Source organism: Pleurodeles waltl, chromosome 6, assembly GCF_031143425.1.
Source record: "Pleurodeles waltl isolate 20211129_DDA chromosome 6, aPleWal1.hap1.20221129, whole genome shotgun sequence".
In the NCBI taxonomy this organism is placed as follows: Eukaryota; Metazoa; Chordata; class Amphibia; order Caudata; family Salamandridae; genus Pleurodeles; species Pleurodeles waltl.
Window position 1 is genome coordinate 330,758,285 of NC_090445.1, and position 27,031 is coordinate 330,785,315.

The following is a 27,031-nucleotide window of genomic DNA, read 5'->3' on the forward strand; positions in this document are numbered from 1 at the left end:
CCACAATGCCATCATTAAAATTGCCCACAAAGCTTGGAAAACAGGGACCCTCGAACCCCCCGCCCATAACGGTTGTAAAATCATTTGTACAATAGGGGACCAAAAAGGAGTAGTATCAGGAATATATAAAACACTACAAGCTAGCACGCGCCTACCATTAGTAAAACTTAAATCCAAATGGCAAACAGATCTGGGCATCACGTGGGATGAAACTCAATGGGACCAGATCATATCACGCATCTACCCAGTATCCAGAAATGCCAGGTTCAAATTAATAAATCTGTACATCTTCCACAGAGCTTATTTAACACCACAAATGATCTTTAAAATCTATGGTACAGATAACGCAAAATGCCCTAGATGCGCTGAACCTACAGCAGGCTTTCTACATATGCTCTGGAACTGCCCTCACCTAAACGCATTCTGGGAAGGGATCTTTGCAAAAATATCAGCCTGCACTGAAAGATCACTGCATAATCCTCCAACTGCGGCCTTATTGGGGGATTTCCCAAGGCCATCAGCTTTTAAAATATCCAACAAGTTCATAGATCTAGCCCTAATTCTAGCCAGACGTGAAATCACCTCAAATTGGAAATCCCCAGCGGGTCCACAACTAATCAGATGGCAAAACACAGTCGAGAAATGAGGTGGAAGGATCAGTTCTAATGCGCGAAGCAATCCGAGAACAAAGACCTAGGGAAGACACCATACAATGGGACTCAATTCTGGAGAAATTAAAATCACCAGAAACATCCACCATAGAAGCAACTGTAACTACCTTGGACGCTGACACAGACTCAAATGCAGAACCTGAACAAAAAAGCTCTGCGAATGATAAGAAAGGGAAAAAGGGAAAAAAAAAAAAATAAATAAATACAACAGCTGAAACCACTGAGACTCGCCAACAAAGAACTATATCACAAAATTAGAATTGCATGAGGGGAGGGAGGGGGGTTTAGTTATATAATGTAGAGTAATCAATATATCATTTTTACTGTTATGTTGTAAACTTTAATAAAATATTATTTAAAAAAAAATAATGCGTGGGCCATGAATGTATGGATTGCTGTGTGTGTAAGCCTTGTGTAGGGGGGGCTGAGGGGTCCTGGGCAGAGTGCTGCATATCTGGTGGTCAATGTCTGGATGTGAGGGGATGGGAGGGATATTGTGGGACATGAGTGTAACAGTCCGGACGGTATGACTAATCCCTTTCTTCTATGCATATTTTCCTGCAGGTCAGCGCCCATCAGAAAAAGGGTATTTGGCATGCCATTGCCAAGGAGGTGCGGACCCTGGGGGTCTTTGACAGGCGGAGCACCCACTGACGCAAACGGTGGGAGGACCTGCGCCGCTGGGCAAGGAAGACGGCGGAGGCCCAGCTGGGGCTAGCCTCCCGACGAGGAAGGGGTGCCCCTCGTACCCTGACCCCCTGATGTTCGGCATCCTGGCGGTGGCCTATCTGGAGTTGGATGGCATCACAACAGCCACAAGGGGGTGCATACAGATTCAGATTCATTACTTTGCACACGTTAAGGTTGTACCTGGGTGGGGGATGTGAGCTGTGGGTGCCCCTAGGCCAGGGCGAACTGGCAGGGTTAGGTCCCTTGTTGGTCAGGCTCTGGAGCACTCCAACCCCAATAGTGTTAGTTGGCATCTACTACTAGGCAGGGTCCTGTTGGTTTCAGGTGTGCAGCCAATGGCATTGGGCAATGTACCCCATGGGCTGGTGACTAGCATTGTAACTGGTAGTGCATGGCCTAGTGCATAGGGCTGATCCCTGTGTGTTGTGTACGCCAACGGTAGTGTTGTTGCTGGCATTGACCAAGTGTATCCACAGTCTCCCCCCACTCTTTTTGTTTTGTCACCCTGTCCTTGTGTGCATTAGCATCATCTGGTGGAGGAGCAGAGGCACCGGCGACGGAAGGAGTTGCATCCCACATGGGCCTGGAGGCCGAATCCACAGATAGTGTGGGCACCAGTGGGACGGAGGGCGAGGGTAGCACCACGACAGAGACAGGAGGGAGAACTACAGACAGCGACTCATCTTCCGATGGAAGCTCCCTGGTGGTGGCGGACACCTCTGTGCCACCCCCGTACCAGCACTGCCCTCCCAGCAGCCCCTCAGCTTGTTTCCTGTGCCCGCTCACCCAAGAGGGTGGTAATCTCCTTCGCCCCAGGCACCTCAGGCCCTGCCCCAGTCAGCCCTCCTGCCCTCAGTGAGGAGGCTATTGACCTTCTGAGATCCCTCACTGTTGGGCAGTCAACCATACTGAATGCCATCCAGGTTGTTGAGAGGCATTTGCAACAAACAAATGCATACCTGGAGGGCATTCACTCTGGCGTGGCGGCCTAACAGAGAGCATTTCAGGCTCTGGCCTCTGCACTGATGGCAGCCATTGGCCCTGTCTCCAGCCTCCCCCTCCAACTTCCTCTACCCAGTCCCAATCCCCTCAACCCCAACCTATCCCGAACACACCTTCAGACCAGCATTCACCCAAATCAACACACAGAAGGGGCTCAGGCAAACACAAGCACCACACATCATCCCACAGGCACTCACACAAACACCATCCAGAACAGACACAGCAATAGGAACAGGAAGAAGGCATCCACTCAGCCCCTCCTTGGCAGGATGAAGTACAGTGGGCACAAAGCCCCCTCCAGAACCAGTAGAAGAAGGCATCCACTCAGCTCCTCCTTGGCAGGATGAAGCACACTGCGCACAAAGCCCCTTCCAAAACCAGTGGAAGAAGGCATTCACTCACCCTATCCTGGGCAGGATGAAGCACACTGGGCACAAAGCCCCCTCCAGAACCAGTGGAAGAAGGCATCCACTTGGGAGACTGTGGCTTTGCACTCCCCAGGACCAGGCAGTGGGCAAACCGCCCACTTGAGAGACTGCAGCCTTGCACTCCCCAGGACCAGGCAGTGGGCAAACCACCCACTTGAGAGACTGTGGCTTTGCACTCCCCAGGACCAGGCAGTGGGGAAACCACCCACTTGGGAGACTGTGGCCTTGCACTCCCCAGGACCAGGCAGCGGGCAAACCACCCACTTGAGAGACTGTGGCTTTGCATTCCCCAGGAACAGGCAGCGGGCAAACCACCCACTTGAGAGACTGTGGCCTTGCATTCCCCAGGACCAGGCAGTGGGCAAACCACCCACTTGAGCGACTGTGGCTTTGCACTACCCAGGAGCAAGCAGTGGACAAACCACCCATTTGAGAGACTGTGGCCTTGCACTCCCCAGGACCATGCAGTGGGCAAACCACCCACTTGAGAGACTGTGGCTTTGCACTCCCCAGGACCAAGCAGTGGGCATGGAGCCCCCTCCAGGAGCAGTGGCGTTGTACCATCTTCCGGCTGAGGTGCCCCCCTCTTCCCCATACCCCTGAGGTGCCTGTGTGTTTTGGACCTGATGCCCCTGCAGTGTTCTCTCCATATTGAGGCAGGATTCAAGTGTGGGCTTGGCCTATGTGTTTTGGCCCAGTGGGCCACGGACATTTTGAGTGGACATTGTCCCGTCTTTTGTAAATATTGTATATTTTGTAAATACTGTTTTTTAATTATAAACATATTTCTATCTATTTCTAATATAACACTCATTTCAATCCCTTCCTTTTGTCCTTGCGTTATTCCAGAAGGTTACGGGGTATATATGTAATGTTGTTGCATGTGTTTGTGTGTATGGTGTTGGGGGTGGGGGTGTGAGTGTTGCGTGTTGCGTGTGTGTGTCACTCTCTTTTTCCTCTCCCCGTATGCTAGGTGCAGTACTCACCGTGGTCGTCGTCGCCGGCGTTGGTACTCCTGGTATCTGAGCAGATACACCAGCACGGGGAAGACCTGCAGCTCGGGCTCCTTGGCGTCCTGGTTCTTCCTTGAGTGTCAAGAGGTGAGTCGTTTCCCTTCAGAACACTGTTTCCGCCGTGCTTTTGATGTTGTTGGTACCGCCCCTGAAAGAATGGCGGATAGGCCTCTTGTAATACAGTAGGCAGAACCTTGTCTTCCGTCTGACTGTTGGTGGTTACCGCTGCGGTGTTTGTTGCTACCGCTGTAGCAGTCGGAGTGTTAAAGTGGCTGTATGTGTTGGGGGTTTCTGCTGTGGTCATGATTCCATTTTTTTTTACCGCCGGCCTGTTGGTGGCGTTACCGCTGCTTTTACCACCGACCGCCAGGGTTGTAATGAGGGCCTATATACTTTCATGTCACCTCTCTAAGACAGGGCTCAAGGGCAAGCCTCAATACTGATAAGATGGTTTATCAGGGACAGGAAACTGATTATGTCCTGGATCATGGACTTTCTGAGACCAGTGATACCTCAGTCCTGAGGTTAGTATATCAGATGGTCTCAGCCCATTTAAAGAAGCTGAGCAAAAGACTGAAAAGGTTATCTACCCTGGATAAACTGCCACCACTCTCCTTAAGGAAAGAGAGTAATAATATTAGAGCAAGAGAGCAATAATATAGATGTTCCAGTATGCCTATCTATGCGACCTCTGTGTATCAAGGCAAAGTCGAGATCTAAGCATGTGAGAAAGCCATCTCAGATCCATTTGAGAACCAGAAGATAGTCTTACTGGCAAGGAAGGGCAGACTGGAGCCTGGCAATTCCAGGGAGATCCAGATGAGAGCATGATTAGTCAACTTTGGATAAAATTGATTGATACAGGATAGAATCTCCAGAACCTGAAGGAGATTATGAGGGGTACTCTTGGTGACTCCAAATGAAAAGTAGATTATGAGGCCAGGGGAATAAATGAATAACTTATTGGAAAAGAAGTATGGAGCAACAAAGGAAAAGATGTGACCCTCCTGACAGCCTCCATCCAACGCCCTCCCTTTAAACCCTCCACTTACCACATTCCACTCCAGACATTTTCAACAAACATACATTTCTCCCTGACCTATGCCAGTTCTCAACACCTCTAATACCACACCAAACTCTCTTCATATTTAGAGCCCTTGTGAGTTAGAGGACAAGGAATATCCTCAAATTGATATTTTTAATAGGACTAATGCCATTTTAACAGAGATGTTTAACCCTGAAAACAGCATACACCCACAGTTTTAAGGTTGAGTGCCAGTGTGGCAGTGAATGTACAAACAAGTTTGTGCAAGCCCATTGACAGATAATTTTTAAACTGCTTTAGCGAGGAGCGTCCTAGGTCATGTGACTCCCTCAATCTCACTTCAAGATGACCACCCTCATGGGACAGCTTAATAAAGACCCCAAGAAACGGATCGACAAGTAAGAGAAGGCCTGTCAAAACAAATTGTTGTATCTGACATACCAATTGACAAAGACTTTAGATATGCTGATAACTGCTAATGAGGAAGGGGCTACGAGTGACCCAGATGTAATCTCAAAATCTGCACAATGCATGATGTGCCACCTGGTTAATTCCAATTGGACCATTTCTCCAGAAAGGAAATATCCTATCTTGATTCCCATTGCCCTGAGGCTAGGAGAGGTGGTTTTGCTGGAATTAGCTCTGAGTGTACTGAGTTATCACTAGGCAGATTCTTTTATTGAGGATTTAGTGAAGTTTGTAAACATATGTACCACCCTAGATAAAGCCCAGTTGAATCTCTGTAAAGTATTTAGCCTTTGATCTTTTGTCAGGGTGTCTGTTTCCATAAGGATCACAAAGAGCGTAGATTGTCTGAAAAAAACTGAAAATTAGAGGAGACCCTAGCTTCAACACCTTCTTTCCAACTCAAGATAGTTCAGGTAACAGCCACAGCCCCAGAAGTGGAATATGTGGATCTAAATCCACCAACTGAATTTATTCAGGTGGGAGTTCATGCCTTCTTCAGGTGTACAGAACTGGAGAATGAAAGATTTCTTAGACAATTGGCAAAAACTCACTCACCGTGCATAGATGTTGCAGGCAGCCGTAGGCCTTCAAGTAGAGTTTCCAGCACCATCAGCAATTACTCGCCCCAAGACTGATTGTTGTTTTGCAACAAGAGAGCAACTATATTCGTCAAGAACTTGTCAAATTTTCTCTGCAACTTCTTTCTAGTGAAGGGATATGTAGGATTCTGACAGGTGATAAATCTATGAAAATTCAAAAGCTGATTAGTCTCCCTTCCCTTCGAGGGGAAGAGCATGTATATCTGTCCAAGGAACCCAGACAGGAGATTGAATGGAGTTTGCCTCATATGAAGGCCTGAAATGGCAGGGTCATATTTCAGTCTTCACGAAGCAGTATTTGAGTTGATAGCTAGCAGACTACAATGGTGAGTCAGGTGCCATGACTTAGCTCTAGGGAAAAAATGGTTAGATGTAGAATTACAATTAAATTTCAATTCATTTAAGCTCTCAATCAGCTCCTTTGAAGTGCAGTGTCTGACCAAAGACAAAAATAAATGTTGCTTCCTTTTCAGAATGGACAGCGGCTCAGCCTGCTGGTTATGACCTGAAAGGAGCCCTGAAGGACTGAACCTGTTCCTTCTTGTACACAGGACTAAGAAATGGCCTCCAAGGGTCAGTCTGCTGACCTCCTGTGTGACTTCAGGAAGTAACAAGCAGACTGTAAAGTTCCACTCCACAGACTTCTCCTTTTCCAAGTTTTCTTTATTATAATTAGGAAGTCACAACACCTTCAGCAGATACAGACACAGCTCCTCTTTCTCCTCCTCCAGATCCTCTTCTCTCCCCATCATTCTATTCCTCACCTCATCTTACTACCTCATCACATTCTAGGTTCCTTAAAGGAGATGCTACAATGAATAGTGAGATCTCCACACAGACCTTTTCTGGAAGTACTTAGCTAACTAGTGACAAATGTACCTTTAATGGTCCCTGCTGTTGACCTTGTGAGTCTCTAAGTGCCTCCTCTGAGGTTCTGGGCCCTTAGATGTGAACTCCAGTGGTTGATTGGGACATACAAGATTAAGTCAGGAGGTAAAATCGTTGACCAGGACAATCCTAGTTGGTGCTCCCTCATGGTCAGCCTCAAATTGTGCCTAAGTACTGGTCTGCCGCCACAATTGATTATCAGTGGATCTTTGTGCTTTCCATTGTTATTTCTACTTAAAACTATAAAATTCACATGGCAGAAGGCGGGTACGGCCCCTTGTGAATTTGCCATCTCTGTCTGCCCATGGATGATCTGAATACACTATTTACATACAATGTACCTCACACCATCCTTTCAGAGCCCACTTGTACCCAATGTTCTAGTCAGGAAGCCGACATCTTTTACACGGTATGGAAATGCCCTGAAGTGTCTCAATACTGGTGGAGAATTGCCCAAATCTTACAGTGGCCCATTGACTTGACCCCCAAAGTGGCCCTGTTGGGTCTCCTGGAAGACATAGGAAGTTCCTGGGGTGACCGTGCAATGGTGTGTTTACCAATGCTGATCACTAAAAGAGACATTGTGCATAAATGGAGATCCCAAAGCCCCCCTACGTTATCTGAATGGAGACCGAGAGCAGACTGGTATGCAAAACCTAGGAACCTATTTTTTCTACAAGAGGCTGTCTACGCAATCATCACCAGATCTGGGGCAAATGGTGGAACTATTTTGGACTATGGTTCATACCTGGTGATACACCCACTAACTGTGATGGCACATCCGTGGGACAGGGTAGGGTTGCAGAGAGGCAAGTGGGATGGTTCTGCGACTCATGCTGGTTACGTTTTTTAAGCTTAAGAGCAATAAAATGTCTGGAAAAAAACTATAGCAACACAAAAGGATGATGGACGGAGTGTTGAAGCTTTTCAAACACTCACCCCCAGTCACAGATCTGGGTTTAATCCATCGTTCTTTCGCTCACCAAGCCACCCCAGTTTGGACCCAGCCATATGCAAATCAGTCTTGACCTTGTTCCCCATGGAAACAGTCCTCCCTGAACTGCTAGGCCAGGTCCTCTCTGGACCAGTTTCAGGGTATCACCCTTCATTAGCCAGGCTAGCTTGAATCCAGTGGAACAGTGAGCAAGGGACCCACTTCTGAGCATACCCTTTCCACTTAGGGAAACTTTAGCAACACAAAAGGATGATGTACGGAGTGTTGAAACTTTCCAAACGCTCATCCCCAGTCACAGATCTGGGATTAATCCACTGTTCTTTTGCTCACCATGCCACCCCAGTTTGGACCCAGCCATATGCAAATCAGTCTTGACCCAGTTCCCCATGGAAACAGTCCAGTCCCAGCTGCCAGGCCAGGAAAAAATATATAAAATTAATATCCCCAGTTTCCTTTATTTAATTTTTGTCATTTTGGTGTCATTTTGTTTACTAAATGTTACTATATTTGTCTAATTCATCTTGAGATTTGCATTGTTTGCATTATGACTTTATTATTGTTTGGGCATTGCATAAATACTTTCCACATTGCTCTAAATTAAACCTGTCTGCTCTGTGCATGAGCTACCAGGTGGTTGAGTTCAGGTTAATTTAGTGACTAGGGTTCACCCTGACAAGGGATGTAATTATTCCTTGATATCCATTATAGATTAGCATTTTTTGATGAAATATGGAGAGACTTCCTAGGATTTTTTTTTAAACTTTACCATTTTAAAGGTTTCTAGGCATTTTACAGAACTTGAAACCACAGAGATATACTTACTATGACAAGACTGTCACTGATTTGTAGTCTTGGAAATGTGAATTTCCAAAAGGTCCCCAACTTGTACATCGAATATTGAAGACTATGGGTTGGCATGAGTAATTCCTATGAATAGCTGCTTAGGAATGAAAATGGCTAGTGAGTAAGTTCCAGATTTTCAATTCAGACCAGGGTTAAAACCTCATATTCCTTTTTCATCAAACTGTATGATTTTGGGACTATGAATTTATACCTCTGCCTTAATACCTTTTAAAAGTGACCAGATGATATTGTGTGCATTCTAAGCAAATGCTATTATATTGAGCCATTCTGCCTTTCTGAGAACTGCTGGCCTTTCTGAGAACTGCAGGACATAAGGTGAAAGGAAGGTAAATTCACAGCTATATAATACTTACATCTACATCTGACCATCAGTTCTTAAATTTGGAGGATAGATGCCATGACCCTAGAGTTAGGAGAAGCCTCTGTGACAATTCAATTTCTAGTCATATACATAAAGAAAGCCCTGAGGTACAGGTCAAAATGTAAACCCTTACATCTTTAGACATATGAATTTAAAGGGAAAGAAGAGGAAGAGCTCTAAATTACTCATCCTCTTGCTGACACTCAGCAGCAGTGCATACCTCAAGCAAGGAAATGACCCCAGCACTTGTGGTTAGTTAGTAAAAGCCATAACAGAAGTGAAATTAATCTTTACACTCCTGGGCACAGAAGCCACACTGCCTGCTGGACAAGTTGTAGCTAAGCTACACTCATGACAGCATGGACATATAGAGAATTGACAGCCACTGGCTACAAGACAAAGGGGGCCTTGGGGCCTGTGCTTAATTTGTAGAAGAATGAGTACTGTTGCCCAAAACTCTGCCCTGCCATTGAATGTCAGTGCGCCTAATGCCAAGGCTGCATAGTCTTAAATCCACATCATGTCTCTTTAATCCACTATCAGACACTCGTTGCCTCTTTATCACACTCTTGCAGGTTCCTGCTTTTTCCCTTTGCAAGGGATTTTCTATTGTTCTCTTCCTCCTTCTTTCCCCATTGTCTGCTTTTCTCTTACATGCTCTTGGTAAATGTCCAAAGATTAATAATAAATGCAAGTTCCCAAAAATGAGTGTCCGGTTCAAATTAATCACTGGGATCCCGTATCATCAGTAGTAGTGTCAAACTCCCCAGAGTGTGTCAGCACACACACATTTATACTCTAATATTGAGGTTAGTAGAATCAGTTACAAGTCCATGGAATTTTATTAAAATACAAGCAAGTGCAGTAAACTTATCATGGAGAGGTTGCAGAAGAACTTCTGAAAGTATCAACATTAGTACACAGTTTTGACTGAACAAACCACACCTAATGTGGTGTCAAGGGTGCTCCATGTCTCAACTCAAGTCAAGAGGTGGAGATAATGGTAGGTGTAATTTCATTGAAATCACCCAGATATACACATACACACGTTTGTCTGCCATGCAATAGACAAGTCTACTGCTTTACAAGGTATGTAAAACGTTGGTTATACTGATAGATAATCCAGAACACCATAAATAATACGCAGGCTCCTACCCGAGAAACAGACACAAGCACAATACCCATATACAAAGGAAAACATCAGAACAATGGTGGAAATACACACAATGTGGGCTTAATAGATGCTATCAACTTATCATTTTTAGGAGCTTAAAAATGCCATGTCAGCCAGTGTCAGAAACATACCTGTCAGGACATCAAAGTGGCTAGTGTCAAAGAGACAATTGTCATCACACCATGAACCATAAAACAATTTCACCACCGATACACTCTAATAGCCTTCTGTCAACATTGCTAAAGAGAACATCCTACATGAATACTCCGATGAGAACACTAGAAGTAATTCCACATCTGCCATAATAAGCTAAAGAGGCAAAATAACTAAAAGAAACTCCCCAGTAGATACATTGTTACAGAGTAAAGGAACAACAGCAGTATGCTGTAAGTCACTGAACGCTGCAGCACCTGCTGGTTATCCCAATTCAACAATGAACTCTGGTAGATTGTAAGGTTCAAAGGAGAAAAGCTATGGGTTGAGGGAAAATAATTTCAGATACACCAAATATTAAAGAAATATTGTTGTCACCAAAATCCCAACAATCGTGAGCCCTAGCAGGCCTGTGTTGCAAAATGTAGGCATGGCTGAGATAAAAGGCAGAGTCATCAGTGATCTGATTATACAACCTCAAACTTAGGAAGGGAATACATACACAGGAAGGGGCTCCAGTAAGTGACTGCTTTGTCAGTGGCTCTGGAGTGAGGACATTGTCAGACACCCTAAGGCAGTGGTTCTTAAGCTGTGGAATGGGGACCTCTGTGAGTCCATGACACCAACACACGGGGTCCACAACTGCTTAGAAAAATAAATACTTTTAGCAAATTAATAAACTGTATATAAACAAACAACCAAAACTGGAAATTTTAAAACGTTCTGTATATGTGTAGGAATTTTAAATTGGAGGCTAAAAATTAAGTTGGCATTTTCAGATTAATTTGTGAGAGCAGTGCAAGTGCATCAAACAGAATACAGTACAGACAATGGGCAGACTCAAATGAATTTAGAAAAGCTCCAACCTTCTTGTTAAAATTAAAATGTTGATTTTTAAAAATGTATTGTTGATTAAATAAAATCTTTAATAATTTGTGTATTTGTTTGATGAATGTTTGTTTCTGTATTTTTGTGTATTGTTTTGCAGATCATATCATTGCTTAGTGTAGGAGGCTGGTCTGGCTTGTAGTGAGTACCAAGGGGTACTTACACCTTGCACCAGGCCCAGGTATCCCTTATTAGTGTAGAGGGGTGTCTAGCAGCTTAGGCTGATAGAAAAGGTAGCTTAGCAGAGCAGCTTAGGCTGAACTAGGAGACGAGTGAAGCTCCTACAGTACCACTAGTGTCATATGCACAATATCATAAGAAAACACAATACACAGATATACTAAAAATAAAGGTACTTTATTTTTATGACAATATGCCAAAGTATCTCAGAGAGTACCCTCAGTATGAGGATAGCAAATATACACAAGATATATGTACGCAATACCAAAATATGCAGTAATAGCAATAGAAAACAGTGCAAACAATGTATAGTCACAATAGAATGCAATGGGGGCACATAGAGATAGGGGCAACACAAACCATATACTCTAGAAGTGGAATGCGAACCACGAATGGACCCCAAACCTATGTGACCTTGTAGAGGGTCGCTGGGACTGTAAGAAAACAGTGAGGGTTAGAAAAATAGCCCACCCCAAGACCCTGAAAAGTGGGTGCAAAGTGCACCTAAGTTCCCCAAAGAACACAGAAGTCGTGATAGGGGGATTCTGCAGGAAAGAACAACACCAGCAATGCAACAACGATGGATTTCCGGAAGAGAGTACCTGTGGAACAAGGGGACAAAGTCCAAAAGTCACGATCAAGTCAGGAGTGGGCAGATGCCCAGGAAATGTCAGCTGTGGGTGCAAAGAAGCTGCCACCGGATGGTAGAAGCTGAGGATTCTGCAAGAACGACAAGGGCTAGAAACTTCCCCTTTGGAGGATGGATGTCCCACGTCGTGAAGAGTCGTGCAGAAGTGTTTTCCCACAGAAAGACCGCAAACAAGCCTTGCTAGCTGCAAGGGTCGCGGTTAGGGTTTTTGGATGCTGCTGTGGCCCAGGAGGGACCAGGATGTCACCAATTGCGTGAGGGGACAGAGGGGGCGTCCAGCAAGACAAAGAGCCCACTCAGAAGCAAGCAGCACCCGCAGAAGTGCCGGAACAGGCACTACGAAGTGGAGCGAATCGGTGCTCACCCGAAGTTGCACAAGAGAGTCCCACGCCGCCGGAGGACAACTCAGGAGGTCGTGCAACGCAGGTTAGAGTGCCGGGGACCCAGGCTTGGCTGTGCATGAAGGAAATCCTCGGTGAGTGCACAGGAGCCGGAGTAGCTGCAAAACACGCGGTTCCCAGCAATGCAGTCTAGCGTGGGGAGGCAAGGACTTACCTCCACCAAACTTGGACTGAAGAGTCACTGGACTGTGGGAGTCACTTGGACAGAGTTGCTGAGTTCAAGGGGCCTCGCTCGTCGTGCTGAGAGGAGACCCAGAGGACCGGTGATGCAGTTCTTTGGTGCCTGCGGTTGCAGGGGGAAGATTCCGTCGACCCACAGGAGATTTCTTCGGAGCTTCTAGTGCAGAGAGGAGGCAGACTACCCCCACAGCATGCACCACCAGGAAAACAGTCGAGAAGGCGGCAGGATCAGCGTTACAATGTCGCAGTGTGAGAAAGTAGCCTCTTTCTAGCCTTGTTACCCCCACATTTGGCCTGTTTGTGAGTGTATGTCAGGGTGTTTTCACTGTCTCACTGGGATCCTGCTAGCCAGGGCCCAGTGCTCATAGTGAAAACCCTATGTTTTCAGTATGTTTGTTATGTGTCACTGGGACCCTGCTAGTCAGGACCCCAGTGCTCATAAGTTTGTGGCCTATATGTATGTGTTCCCTGTGTAGTGCCTAACTGTCTCACTGAGGCTCTGCTAATCAGAACCTCAGTGGTTATGCTCTCTCATTTCTTACAAATTGTCACTAACAGGCTAGTGACCAATTTTACCAATTTACATTGGCTTACTGGAACACCCTTATAATTCCCTAGTATATGGTACTGAGGTACCCAGGGTATTGGGGTTCCAGGAGATCCCTATGGGCTGCAGCATTTCTTTTGCCACCCATAGGGAGCTCTGACAATTCTTACACAGGCCTGCCACTGCAGCCTGAGTGAAATAACGTCCACGTTATTTCACAGCCATTTTACACTGCACTTAAGTAACTTATAAGTCACCTATATGTCTAACCTTTACCTGGTAAAGGTTAGGTGCAAAGTTACTTAGTGTGAGGGCACCCTGGCACTAGCCAAGGTGCCCCCACATTGTTCAGAGCCAATTCCCTGAACTTTGTGAGTGCGGGGACACCATTACACGCGTGCACTACATATAGGTCACTACCTTTATGTAGCTTCACAATGGTAACTCCGAATATGGCCATGTAACATGTCTATGATCATGGAATTGCCCCCTCTATGCCATCCTGGCATAGTTGGCACAATCCCATGATCCCAGTGGTCTGTAGCACAGACCCTGGTACTGCCAAACTGCCCTTCCTGGGGTTTCACTGCAGCTGCTGCTGCTGCCAACCCCTCAGACAGGCATCTGCCCTCCTGGGGCCCAGCCAGGCCTGGCCCAGGATGGCAGAACAAAGAACTTCCTCTGAGAGAGGGTGTGACACCCTCTCCCTTTGGAAAATGGTGTGAAGGCAGGGGAGGAGTAGCCTCCCCCAGCCTCTGGAAATGCTTTGTTGGGCACAGATGTGCCCAATTCTGCATAAGCCAGTCTACACCGGTTCAGGGGACCCCTTAGCCCTGCTCTGGCGCGAAACTGGACAAAGGAAAGGGGAGTGACCACTCCCCTGACCTGCACCTCCCCTGGGAGGTGTCCAGAGCTCCTCCAGTGTGCTCCAGACCTCTGCCATCTTGGAAACAGAGGTGCTGCTGGCACACTGGACTGCTCTGAGTGGCCAGTGCCACCAGGTGACGTCAGAGACTCCTTGTGATAGGCTCCTTCAGGTGTTGCTAGCCTATCCTCTCTCCTAGGTAGCCAAACCCTCTTTTCTGGCTATTTAGGGTCTCTGTCTCTGGGGAAACTTTAGATAACGAATGCAAGAGCTCAGCCGAGTTCCTCTGCATCTCTCTCTTCACCTTCTGATAAGGAATCGACTGCTGACCGCGCTGGAAGCCTGCAAAACTGCAACAAAGTAGCTAAGACGACTACTGCAACTCTGTAACGCTGATCCTGCCGCCTTCTCGACTGTTTTCCTGCTTGTGCATGCTGTGGGGGTAGTCTGCCTCCTCTCTGCACCAGAAGCTCCGAAGAAATCTCCCGTGGGTCGACGGAATCTTCCCCCTGCAACCGCAGGCACCAAAAAGCTGCATTACCGGTCCCTTGGGTCTCCTCTCAGCACGACGAGCGAGGTCCCTCGAATCCAGCGACTCTGTCCAAGTGACCCCCACAGTACAGTGACTCTTCAGTCCAAGTTTGGTGGAGGTAAGTCCTTGCCTCACCTCGCTGGGCTGCATTGCTGGGAACCGCGACTTTTGCAGCTACTCCGGCCCCTGTGCACTTCCGGCGGAAATCCTTTGTGCACAGCCAAGCCTGGGTCCACGGCACTCTAACCTGCATTGCACGACGTTCTAAGTTGGTCTCCGGCGACGTCGGACTCCTTTGTGCGACTTCGGGTGAGCACTGTTTCACGCATCCTCGTAGTGCCTGTTTCTGGCACTTCTCCGGGTGCTACCTGCTGCTGAGAGGGCTCCTTGTCTTGCTCGACGTCCCCTCTCTCTCCTGGTCCAATTTGCGACCTCCTGGTCCCTCCAGGGCCACAGCAGCGTCCAAAAACGCTAACCGCACGATTTGCAGCTAGCAAGGCTTGTTGGCGTTCTTTCGGCGGGAAAACACTTCTGCACGACTCTCCACGGCGAGAGAGATCCGTCCACCAAAGGGGAAGTCTCTAGCCCTTTTCGTTCCTGCAGAAACCTCAGCTTCTTCTGTCCAGTAGAAGCTTCTTTGCACCCACAGCTGGCATTTCCTGGGCATCTGCCCATCTCCGACTTGCTTGTGACTTTTGGACTTGGTCCCCTTGTTCCACAGGTACCCTAGATTGGAAATCCACAGTTGTTGCATTGTTGGTTTGTGTCTTTCCTGCATTATTCCTCTAACACGACTTCTTTGTCCTTAGGGGAACTTTAGTGCACTTTGCACTCACTTTTCAGGGTCTTGGGGAGGGTTATTTTTCTAACTCTCACTATTTTCTAATAGTCCCAGCGACCCTCTACAAGGTCACATAGGTTTGGGGTCCATTCGTGGTTCGCATTCCACTTTTGGAGTATATGGTTTGTGTTGCCCCTATCCCTATGTTTCCCCATTGCATCCTATTGTAACTATACATTGTTTGCACTGTTTTCTAAGACTATACTGCATATTTTTGCTATTGTGTATATATATCTTGTGTATATTTCCTATCCTCTCACTGAGGGTACACTCTAAGATACTTTGGCATATTGTCATAAAAATAAAGTACCTTTATTTTTAGTATAACTGTGTATTGTGTTTTCTTATGATATTGTGCATATGACACTAAGTGGTACTGTAGTAGCTTCACACGTCTCCTAGTTTAGCCTAAGCTGCTCTGCTAAGCTACCATTATCTATCAGCCTAAGCTGCTAGACACCCTATACACTAATAAGGGATAACTGGGCCTGGTGCAAGGTGCAAGTACCCCTTGGTACTCACTACAAGCCAGTCCAGCCTCCTACATTGGTTGTGCAGCGGTGGGATAAGTGCTTTGAGACTACTTACCACTCTTGTCATTGTACTTTTCATAAGAGAAAAATATACAAAACAAGGTCAGTGTAAATACACATAGCCAAAAAGTTTTGCATTTCCTCTTTTCACTCTTTTCTAAGTGCTGAAAAGTACTTCTAAACTTTCAAAAAGTTCTTAAAAGTTTAAAAAGTTTTTTTTCTGTCTTTCTAAAAAGTTCTGAAAACTTTTTTCTCTTTTTCTATCACTTTAACTCTCTCTAAAAATGTCTGGCACAGGCCAAAATGTTGATCTGTCCAAACTTGCATATGATCACCTTAGCTGGAAAGGAGCAAGGAGTCTCTGCATAGAGAGAGGTTTGAGTGTAGGGAAGAATCCTTCTTTGGAATTATTGCTTAACATGCTTAGAGAACAAGATAAGGCCATAGGGGCCACATCTGTTGAAAAAGTAGCAAATGGTTCCCAATCTGATCCAGGGACTCCCCCAGGAAAAGATTCAGGAAAGAAACTTCCTAGCCTGCCCATTACTAGACAGTCTAGCATAGTTGGTAATGATGGAGAGCCTCACCATACAAATAGTGTTGTCTCACATCATAGCAAAAGCATTTATTCTCACCATACTGGTAGTGATGTTTCTGTTAGCCAAGCTGTTAGGGTGGCTTCTGTAAGGGACAGGTCTCCTTCTGTTCATTCTTCTGTGTCTAAGAATGTCCCTCCCACCAACCCTGATGACAGAATGTTAGAGAGGGAACTCAATAAGTTGAGAGTGGAACAAACCAGACTGAAGCTTAAAAAGCAACAGCTGGATTTGGATAGACAGTCTTTTGAACTAGAGAAAGAAAGACAGAAGTTGGGTTTAGATACCCATGGTGGCAGCAGCAGTATTCCCCATAGTCATCCTGCAAAAGAGCATGATTCCAGGAATCTGCACAAGATAGTTCCCCCTTATAAGGAGGGGGATGACATTAACAAGTGGTTTGCTGCACTTGAGAGGGCCTGTGTTGTACAGGATGTCCCTCAAAGGCAGTGGGCTGCTATCCTATGGCTATCATTTAGTGGAAAAGGTAGGGATAGGCTCCTTACTGTGAAAGAAAATGATGCTAATAATTTCCAAGTTCTTAAGAATGCACTCCTGGATGGTTATGGCTTAACCACTGAACAATACAGGATAAAGTTCAGAGAGACCAAAAAGGAGTCTTCACAAGACTGGGTTGATTTCATTGACCATTCAGTGAAGGCCTTGGAGGGGTGGTTACATGGCAGTAAAGTTACTGATTATGAAAGCCTGTATAACACAATCCTGAGAGAGCATATACTTAATAATTGTGTGTCTGATTTGTTGCACCAGTACCTGGTGGACTCTGATCTGACCTCTCCCCAAGAATTGGGAAAGAAGGCAGACAAATGGGTCAGAACAAGGGTGAACAGAAAAGTTCATACAGGGGGTGACAAAGATGGCAATAAGAAGAAAGATGGTGAAAAATCTCAAGATAAGCATGGGGATAAGGGTAAAACCAAAGATCCCACTTCAAATCTTAAACACTCTTCAGAGGGTGGGGATAAAACTAATTCTTCCTCTTCTTCTCAACCTACACAATTTAAAAAGCCTTGGTGCTTTGTGTGTAAAAACAGAGGCCATAGGCCAGGGGATAAGTCCTGTCCAGGTAAACCCCCTGAGCCTACCACCACTAATACATCAAGCTCTAGTGCCCCTAGCAGTAGTGGTACTAGTGGTGGGACTGCTGGCAACAGTCAAGCAAAGGGTGTAGTTGGGTTCACTTATGGGTCCATCATAGAAACTGGGGTAGTCAGTCCCAAGACAGTTTCTGTCACACCTAGTGGCATTGGCCTTGCCACACTGGCTGCTTGTCCCCTTACAATGGATAAGTACAGGCAGACAGTTTCAATAAATGGTGTTGAGGCCTTGGCCTACAGGGACACAGGTGCCAGTAACACTTTGGTGACTGAAAACCTAGTGCACCCTGATCAACACATCATTGGACAACAGTATAAGATTATTGATGTCCATAACTCCACTAAGTTTCTTCCCTTAGCTATAATTCAGTTTAGTTGGGGTGGAGTTACTGGCCCTAAGCAGGTGGTGGTATCACCTAGCTTACCTGTAGACTGTCTCTTAGGTAATGACCTAGAGGCCTCAGGTTGGGCTGATGTAGAGTTTTATGCCCATGCAGCTATGCTGGGCATCCCAGAGGAATTGTTCCCTCTCATTTCTACAGAAATGAAAAAGCAAAGGAGAGAAGGCCTGAAAACTCAGGATCCCTCTCCAACAACAGGTAAAAGGGGTATCACAGTATCCCCTAACCACCCTACCATTCAGGATACCATTCCTGTGGTGGGAGAAACCTCTCCTGGGGTGGCACCTGTTCCAAGGGAATCATCAGTTGGCAAAACTGTACTCCCTGAGGTAGAAGTACCTCTCTGTGGGATAACTAACATTGGTGACAAAAAGAGCACCCTTTTAGTTAACATGGAGCATCCCTCCAACCCTCCCAGAGAAACTTTAGTGCAGAAACTCTGCACTGCCTCACAACACTTAGGACACCATCCCTGCCCTAGTGTGGAGCTGATAGGACAGCATCCCTGCCCTGCTCCAACTCAAGAGAAACAGCATCCCTGTTCTCTCTTCCAGCCATATGGACAAAGTTTTTGCCCAGCTATGGCTTTACTGAGACAGCATCCCTGTCTGGCATTTCCATCATTACAAATAGGTTCAGTGGATAATTCCCACTGCTCTAAACTAAAACTTACTGATAGAAACTCTGAAAATACATCTTCACATTGTTGCTTAGCTAAAAAACTTCAAACAGGGTGGTTTACATCCCCACAGGGAAGTAACCATATAGTGGATGATAAAGGGAGTAACCAGTCTATTGCAGAGCTACTCTCTACTTATCACCACTTAGACAATAAAGTCTCAACTGGCCAAGGTTAGCCTTATTGTCCTTCATTTGGGGGGGGGATGTGTGAGAAAGTAGCCTCTTTCTAGCCTTGTTACCCCCACATTTGGCCTGTTTGTGAGTGTATGTCAGGGTGTTTTCACTGTCTCACTGGGATCCTGCTAGCCAGGGCCCAGTGCTCATAGTGAAAACCCTATGTTTTCAGTATGTTTGTTATGTGTCACTGGGACCCTGCTAGTCAGGACCCCAGTGCTCATAAGTTTGTGGCCTATATGTATGTGTTCCCTGTGTAGTGCCTAACTGTCTCACTGAGGCTCCTTGTCTTGCTCGACGTCCCCTCTCTCTCCTGGTCAATTTGCGATTTCCTGGTCCCTCCAGGGCCACAGCAGCGTCCAAAAACGCTAACCGCACGATTTGCAGCTAGCAAGGCTTGTTGGCGTTCTTTCGGCGGGAAAACACTTCTGCACGACTCTCCACGGCGAGAGAGATCCGTCCACCAAATAGGAAGTCTCTAGCCCTTTTCGTTCCTGCAGAAACCTCAGCTTCTTCTGTCCAGTAGAAGCTTCTCTGCACCCGCAGCTGGCATTTCCTGGGCATCTGCCCATCTCCGACTTGCTTGTGACTTTTGGACTTGGTCCCCTTGTTCCACAGGTACCCTAGATTGGAAATCCACAGTTGTTGCATTGTTGGTTTGTGTCTTTCCTGCATTATTCCTCTAACACAACTTCTTTGTCCTTAGGGGAACTTTCGTGCACTTTGCACTCACTTTTCAGGGTCTTGGGGAGGGTTATTTTTCTAACTCTCACTATTTTCTAATAGTCCCAGCGACCCTCTACAAGGTCACATAGGTTTGGGGTCCATTCGTGGTTCGCATTCCACTTTTGGAGTATATGGTTTGTGTTGCCCCTATCCCTATGTTTCCCCATTGCATCCTATTGTAACTATACATTGTTTGCACTGTTTTCTAAGACTATACTGCATATTTTTGCTATTGTGTATATATATCTTGTGTATATTTCCTATCCTCTCACTGAGGGTACACTCTAAGATACTTTGGCATATTGTCATAAAAATAAAGTACCTTTATTTTTAGTATAACTGTGTATTGTGTTTTCTTATGATATTGTGCATATGACACTAAGTGGTACTGTAGTAGCTTCACACGTCTCCTAGTTCAGCCTAAGCTGCTCTGCTAAGCTACCATTATCTATCAGCCTAAGCTGCTAGACACCCTATACACTAATAAGGGATAACTGGGCCTGGTGCAAGGTGCAAGTACCCCTTGGTACTCACTACAAGCCAGTCCAGCCTCCTACACGCAGTAGTCGTCTTTGCTACTTTGTTGCAGTTTTGCAGGCTTCCAGCGCGGTCAGCAGTCGATTCCTTGGCAGAAGGTGAAGAGAGGGATGCAGAGGAACTCTGATGAGCTCTTGCATTCGTTATCTAAAGAATTCCCCAAATCAGAGACCCTAAATAGCCAGAAAAGGAGGTTTGGCTACCTAGGAGAGAGGATAGGCTAGCAACACCTGAAGGAGCCTATCAGAAGGAGTCTCTGACGTCACCTGCTGGCCCTGGCCACTCAGAGCAGTCCAGTGTGCCAGCAGCACCTCTGTTTCCAAGATGGCAGAGGTCTGGAGCACACTGGAGGAGCTCTGGGCATCTCCCAGGGGAGGTGCAGGTCAGGGGAGTGGTCACTCCCCTTTCCTTTGTCCAGTTTCGCGCCAGAGCAGGGCTGGGGGATCCCTGAACCGATGTAGACTGGCTTATGCAGAGATGGGCACCATCTGTGCCCATCAAAGCATTTCCAGAGGCTGGGGGAGGCTACTCCTCCCCAGCCCTGACACCTTATTCCAAAGGGAGAGGGTGTAACACCCTCTCTCTGAGGAAGTCCTTTGTTCTGCCTTCCTGGGCCAAGCCTGGCTGGACCCCAGGAGGGCAGAAACCTGTCTGAGGGGTTGGCAGCAGCAGCAGCTGCAGTGAAACCCCGGGAAAGGCAGTTTGGCAGTACCCGGGTCTGTGCTAGAGACCCGGGGAATCATGGGATTGTCCCCCCAATACCAGGATGGCATTGGTGGGGCAATTCCATGATCTTAGACATGTTACATGGCCATATTCGGAGTTACCATTGTGAAGCTACACATAGGTAGTGACCTATATGTAGTGCACGCATGTAATGGTGTCCCTGCACTCACAAAGTCCGGGGGATTGGCCCTGAACAATGTGGGGGCACCTTGGCTAGTGCCAGGGTGCTCACACACTAAGTAACTTAGCACCCAACCTTTACCAGGTAAAGGTTAGACATATAGGTGACTTATAAGTTACTTAAGTGCAGTGTAAAATGGCTGTGAAATAACGTGGACGTTATTTCACTCAGGCTGCAGTGGCAGCCCTGTGTAAGAATTGTCAGAGCTCCCTATGGGTGGCAAAAGAAATGCTGCAGCCCATAGGGATCTCCTGGAACCCCCAAACCCTGGGTACCTCAGTACCATATACTAGGGAATTATAAGGGTGTTCCAGTATGCCAATGTAAATTGGTAAAATTGGTCACTAGCCTGTTAGTGACAATTTGGAAAGAAATGAGAGAGCATAACCACTGAGGTTCTGATTAGCAGAGCCTCAGTGAGACAGTTAGTCATAACACAGGTAACACATATAGGGCACACTTATGAGCACTGGGGCCCTGGCTGGCAGGGTCCCAGTGACACATACAACTAAAACAACATATATACAGTGAAATATGGGGGTAACATGCCAGGCAAGATGGTACTTTCCTACACAACCCCCCCCCCCCCCAAACGAAGGACAATAAGACTAGCCATGCCCTGATGAGTCTTCATTGTCTAAGTGGAAATATCTGGAGAGTCCATCTGCATTGGAGTGGGTACTCCCAGGTCTATGTTCCACTGTATAGTCCATTCCCTGTAGGGATATGGACCACCTCAACAATTTAGGGTTTTCACCTTTCATTTGTTTTAGCCAAAGTAGAGGTTTGTGGTCTGTCTGAACAATGAAGTGAGTGCCAAACAGGTATGGCCTCAACTTCTTCAGTGCCCAGACCACAGCAAAGGCCTCCCTCTCTATGGCAGACCAACGCTTTTCTCTAGGGGTCAACCTCCTGCTGATAAAAGCAACAGGTTGTTCCTGGCCCTCAGAATTAAGTTGTGATAAGACTGCCCTACCCCTAATTCAGATGCATCAGTTTGGACAATGAATTGTTTGGAGTAACAGGGGCTTTTCTGGACAGGTGCAGAGCACATGGCCTGCTTCAGCTCCTCAAAAGCTTTCTGACAGTTTGCTGTCCATAATACCTTCTTAGGCATTTTCTTAGATGTGAGATCATTAAGAGGGGCTGCAATGGAGCCATAGTTCTTTATGAACCTCCTGTAGTACCCAGTGAGGCCTAAAAAGGCTCTCACCTGAGTCTGAGTTGTAGGGGGAACCCAATCTATAATAGTTTGGATTTTCCCATTGAAGTGGTGCAATCTGTTCTCCACCTACTAGGTGTCCCAGATAAACCACCTTCCCCTGCCCTATCTGGCACTTTGAAGCCTTGATAGTGAGGCCTGCCTTTTGCAGGGCCTCCAAAACCTTCCATAGGTGGACCAGGTGATCATCCCAGCTGGAGCTAAAGACAGCTATATCATCTAGATATGCTGCACTAAAAGCTTCCAGCCCTTGCAGGACTGTATTCACCAACCTTTGAAAAGTGGCAGGTGCATTTTTCAATCCAAAAGGCATTACTGTGAATTGGTAATGGCCTCCAATGGTTGAAAATGCAGTTTTTGCTTTTGCATCTTCTGATAATTTGATCTGCCAATACCCTGCAGTCAAATCAAAAGTGCTTAGATACTTGGCAGATGCCAGTGTATCTATTAGCTCATCTGCCCTGGGTATAGGGTGAGTGTTAGAAATTGGGTTTTTGGTTGGCAGTCAGGTTACCCCCTGTCCAAGCAAAAGCCCTCACTCTAGTCAGGGTAAGTCACACACAATCCAAGATTATCCTGTGCCCACCCTCTGGTAGCTTGGCACGAGCAGTCAGGCTTAACTTAGAAGGCAATGTGTAAAGTATTTGTGCAATAAACCATACAATACCACCATATAGCACCACAAAAATACACCACACAGTGTTTAGAAAAATATATAATATTTATCAGGATAATTGTAGGTCCAAAAGAATAACGTTGCAATGGAAAATTGTAGAAATATCACAGGGAAGTGATATAAAGTGTCTTAAGTCTTTAGAATATAAACAAAGTCTCTTTTAAGCACAAAGTACCTGGTTTCTGGTGGAAAATCTCCTCAGAGGGCCACAAAAGAAGAGGTGCGTGGAAAACGGGTGTGTGCGTCGATTTCTCCCCAGCACACACGGACTTGCGTCGTTATTTTCCACGCGGGGAAGTCGGGCGTCGTTTTCCGGCGCGCGGACAGTCTCTTTCTGTGGCTCGCGGGGATTACCAGATGTCCCGGGTCTGTGCGTGGATTTTCCTGCTTGTTCTCCGGCTGCGCGTCGGTCTGCGCGTCGAAATTACAATCTCACGGCAGGCGTTGCGTCGATTTCTCCTCTAGACTTCGATCTGCGGGGCTGCGCGTTGAAATTACGATCTCACGGCAGGCGTCGCGTCGATTTCTCCTCTAGAGGTCGGCGGCGTTGTCCTTGCGAGGCCGTGCGTCGGATCTTCGATCGTCCCAAGAGCGTCGCGTCGATCAGCGTCGGAGTGCGGCGTTTTTCTCGCCGCGAAACAAGCTGTGCGTCGAAATTTTCGGCGCACGGAGCGTCCAAGTAAAAGAGAGAAGTCTTTTTGGTCCTGAGACTTCAGGGAACAGGAGGCAAGCTCTATCCAAGCCCTTGGAGAGCACTTTCACAGCCAGACAAGAGTTCAGCAAGGCAGCAGGGCAACAGCAAGGCAGCAGTCCTTTGTAGAAAGCAGACAGGTGAGTCCTTTGAGCAGCCAGGCAGTTCTTCTTGGCAGGATGTAGTTTCTGGTTCAGGTTTCTTCTCCAGCAAGTGTCTGATGAGGTAGGGCAGAGGCCCTGTTTTATACCCAAATGTGCCTTTAAAGTGGGGGAGACTTCAAAGAGTGGCTAAGAAGTGCACCAGGTCCCCTTTCAGTTCAATCCTGTCTGCCAGGGTCCCAGTAGGGGGTGTGGCAGTCCTTTGTGTGAGAGCAGGCCCTCCACACTCCCAGCCCAGGAAGACCCATTCAAAATGCAGATGTATGCAAGTGAGGCTGAGTACCCTGTGTTTGGGGTGTGTCTGAGTGAATGCACAAGGAGCTGTCAACCAAGCCCAGCCAGACGTGGATTGTAAGGCACAGAAGGATTTAAGTGCAAATAAATGCTCACTTTCTAAAAGTGGCATTTCTAGAATAGTAATATTAAATCCGACTTCACCAGTCAGCAGGACTTTGTATTACCATTCTGGCCATACTAAATATGACACTCCTGCTCCTTTCAAATCAGCAGCTGCCACTTCAACAGTGTATGAGGGCAGCCCCAATGTTAGCCTATGAAGGGAGCAGGCCTCACAGTAGTGTAAAAACGAATTTAGGAGTTTTACACTACCAGGACATATAACTACACAGGTACATGTCCTGCCTTTTACCCACACAGCACCCTGCTCTAGGGGTTACCTAGGGCACACATTAAGGGTGACTTATATGTAGAAAAAGGGGAGTTCTAGGCTTGGCAAGTAGCTTTAAATGCCAAGTCGAGGTGGCAGTGAAACTGCACACACAGGCCTTGCAATGGCAGGCCTGAGACAAGGAAAGAGGGGCTACTTAAGTGGGTGGCACAACCAGTGCTGCAGGCCCACTAGTAGCATTTAACCTACCAGCCCTATGCACATGAAGTGCACTTTACTAGGGACTTATAAGTAAATTAATAGTCTAATCAGGTATGATTCAAGGTTACCATGTTTTAAGGGAGAGAGCATATGCACTTTAGCACTGGTTAGCAGTGGTAAAGTGCGCAGAGTCTAAAAACCAGCAAAAACAGTGTCCAAAAAGTGGAGGGAGGCAGGCAAAAAGTTAGGGGTGACTACCCTAAGGCTGTCAGGTCTAACATGTGTCCCCCCCAGCTGAAAGTGGGGAGAGCTACCCGATCTCCTGGGAGCTCTCATCGCTAAGGCGGAAGTACCTGGAGAGACCATCAGCATTGGCGTGGTCAACCCCTGGGCGATGTTCCACCGTAAAGTCCATCCCCTGTAGGGAAATGGACCACCTCAAGAGTTTTGGATTCTCACCCCTCATCTGCATGAGCCATCTGAGGGGCCTGTGGTCTGTCTGAACCCGGAAGTGAGTCCCAAACAGGTAGGGTCTCAGCTTCTTCAGTGCCCAGACCACAGCAAAAGCTTCTCTCTCAATAGCACTCCACCTCTGTTCCCGTGGTAATAGCCTTCTGCTAATAAAGACTACCGGTTGATCTTGGCCCTCCTCATTTAGCTGTGCTAGGACTGCCCCTATGCCATGCTCTGAAGCGTCTGTCTGCACAATAAATTCCTGGGAGTAGTCAGGGGCCTTGAGCACGGGGGCCGTGCACATGGCTTCCTTCAGGGTGTCAAAGGCTTTCTGACAAGCCTCTGTCCAATTCACCAACCTAGGTTGTTTCTTGGAAGTGAGTTCTGTCAAGGGTGACACAATGGTACCATAGCCCTTGACAAACCTGCGGTAATATCCGGTGAGGCCTAAAAAGGCTCTCACCTCAGTCTGCGTTCGTGGTGGTTGCCAGGCCTTGATAGTTTCAATCTTGGCCTGGAGTGGCTGCACCTTGCCACCACCCACCAGGTGTCCCAACTACACCACGGAACCCTGCCCAATCTGGCACTTACTAGCCTTGATGGTCAGGCCTGCCTGTTGCAGGGCCTGAAACACCTCCTTGAGGTGAAGCAGGTGTTCCTCCCAGCTGGAACTGTAGACAGCTATGTCATCCAGGTAGGCTGCACAGAAGGCATCCTTGCCAGCTAGGACCCCGTTAACCAACCGTTGGAAGGTAGCGGGGGCATATTTCAGCCCAAACGGCATCACCCGGAACTGGTAATGGCCATCAGGGGTTGAAAATGCGGACCTTTCCTTAGCCCCCTCAGTCAGGGCGATCTGCCAGTACCCTGAAGTAAGATCAAACGTACTCAGGAACTTGGCAGCGCCTAGTCTGTCCACGAGCTCATCAGCTCGGGGGATGGGGTGAGCATCAGTCCGTGTAACTGAGTTGAGACCCCGGTAGTCCACACAGAACCGGAGTTCTGGCTTCGCACCTGGGGCAGTAGCCTTAGGGACCAACACCACTGGGCTGGCCCAGGGACTACTGGATTTTTCAATAACCCCTAGAGTCAACATCTTGGAGACCTCCTCCTTGATGCTGGCCTTCACCTTATCCGACAACCTGTAAATTTTGTTTTTCACAGGGAGACTATCACCAGTGTCAATATCATGAACACAGAGGTGGGTCAGTCCAGGAGTAAGGGAGAACAGGGGGGAGAACTGCTCCAACAGCTCATAGCAGTCTCCTTTCTGATTTAGAGTCAGGGAGTCAGACAGAATGACCCCGCTTACTGACCCATCACCTTCTTGGGCAGAGAGGAGGTCGGGGAGAGGTTCACTCTCCTCTTCCGTTCCTTCATCTGTGACCAGAAGCATGTTGATCTCCGACCTCTCAAAATGAGCTTTTAGTCGGTTCACATGGAGCACCCTTAGGGGATTCCTAGGGGTTTGGAGGTCCACTAGGTAAGTGGCCTCCCCTTTCCGCTCCTTTATTTCAAATGGGCCAGACCAGCGGTCCTGGAGAGCTCTGGGCTCTACTGGCTCCATTACCCACACTTTGTCTCCAGGTTGAAACTCTACCAGGGTGGCCTTCTGGTCATACCATTGTTTCATCACCTCTTGACTGGCCTCAAGGTTATCTTGGGCTTCTTTCCAGAAGCGGGTCATCTGGTTGCGGAGGGCCAACATATAGCTGACCACATCCTGCGGGGGTGTCTTTGGAGCTTTCTCCAATCCCTCCTGGACAATGCTTAAGGGTCCCCTGACAGGGTACCCGTAGAGAAGTTCAAAGGGGCTGAACCCTACCCCCCTCTGGGGGACCTCTCTGTAAGCAAAGAGAAGGCATGGTAAGAGGACGTCCCACTTACGCCTCATGGCCTCAGGGAGGCCACCAATCATGCCTTTCAGGGTCT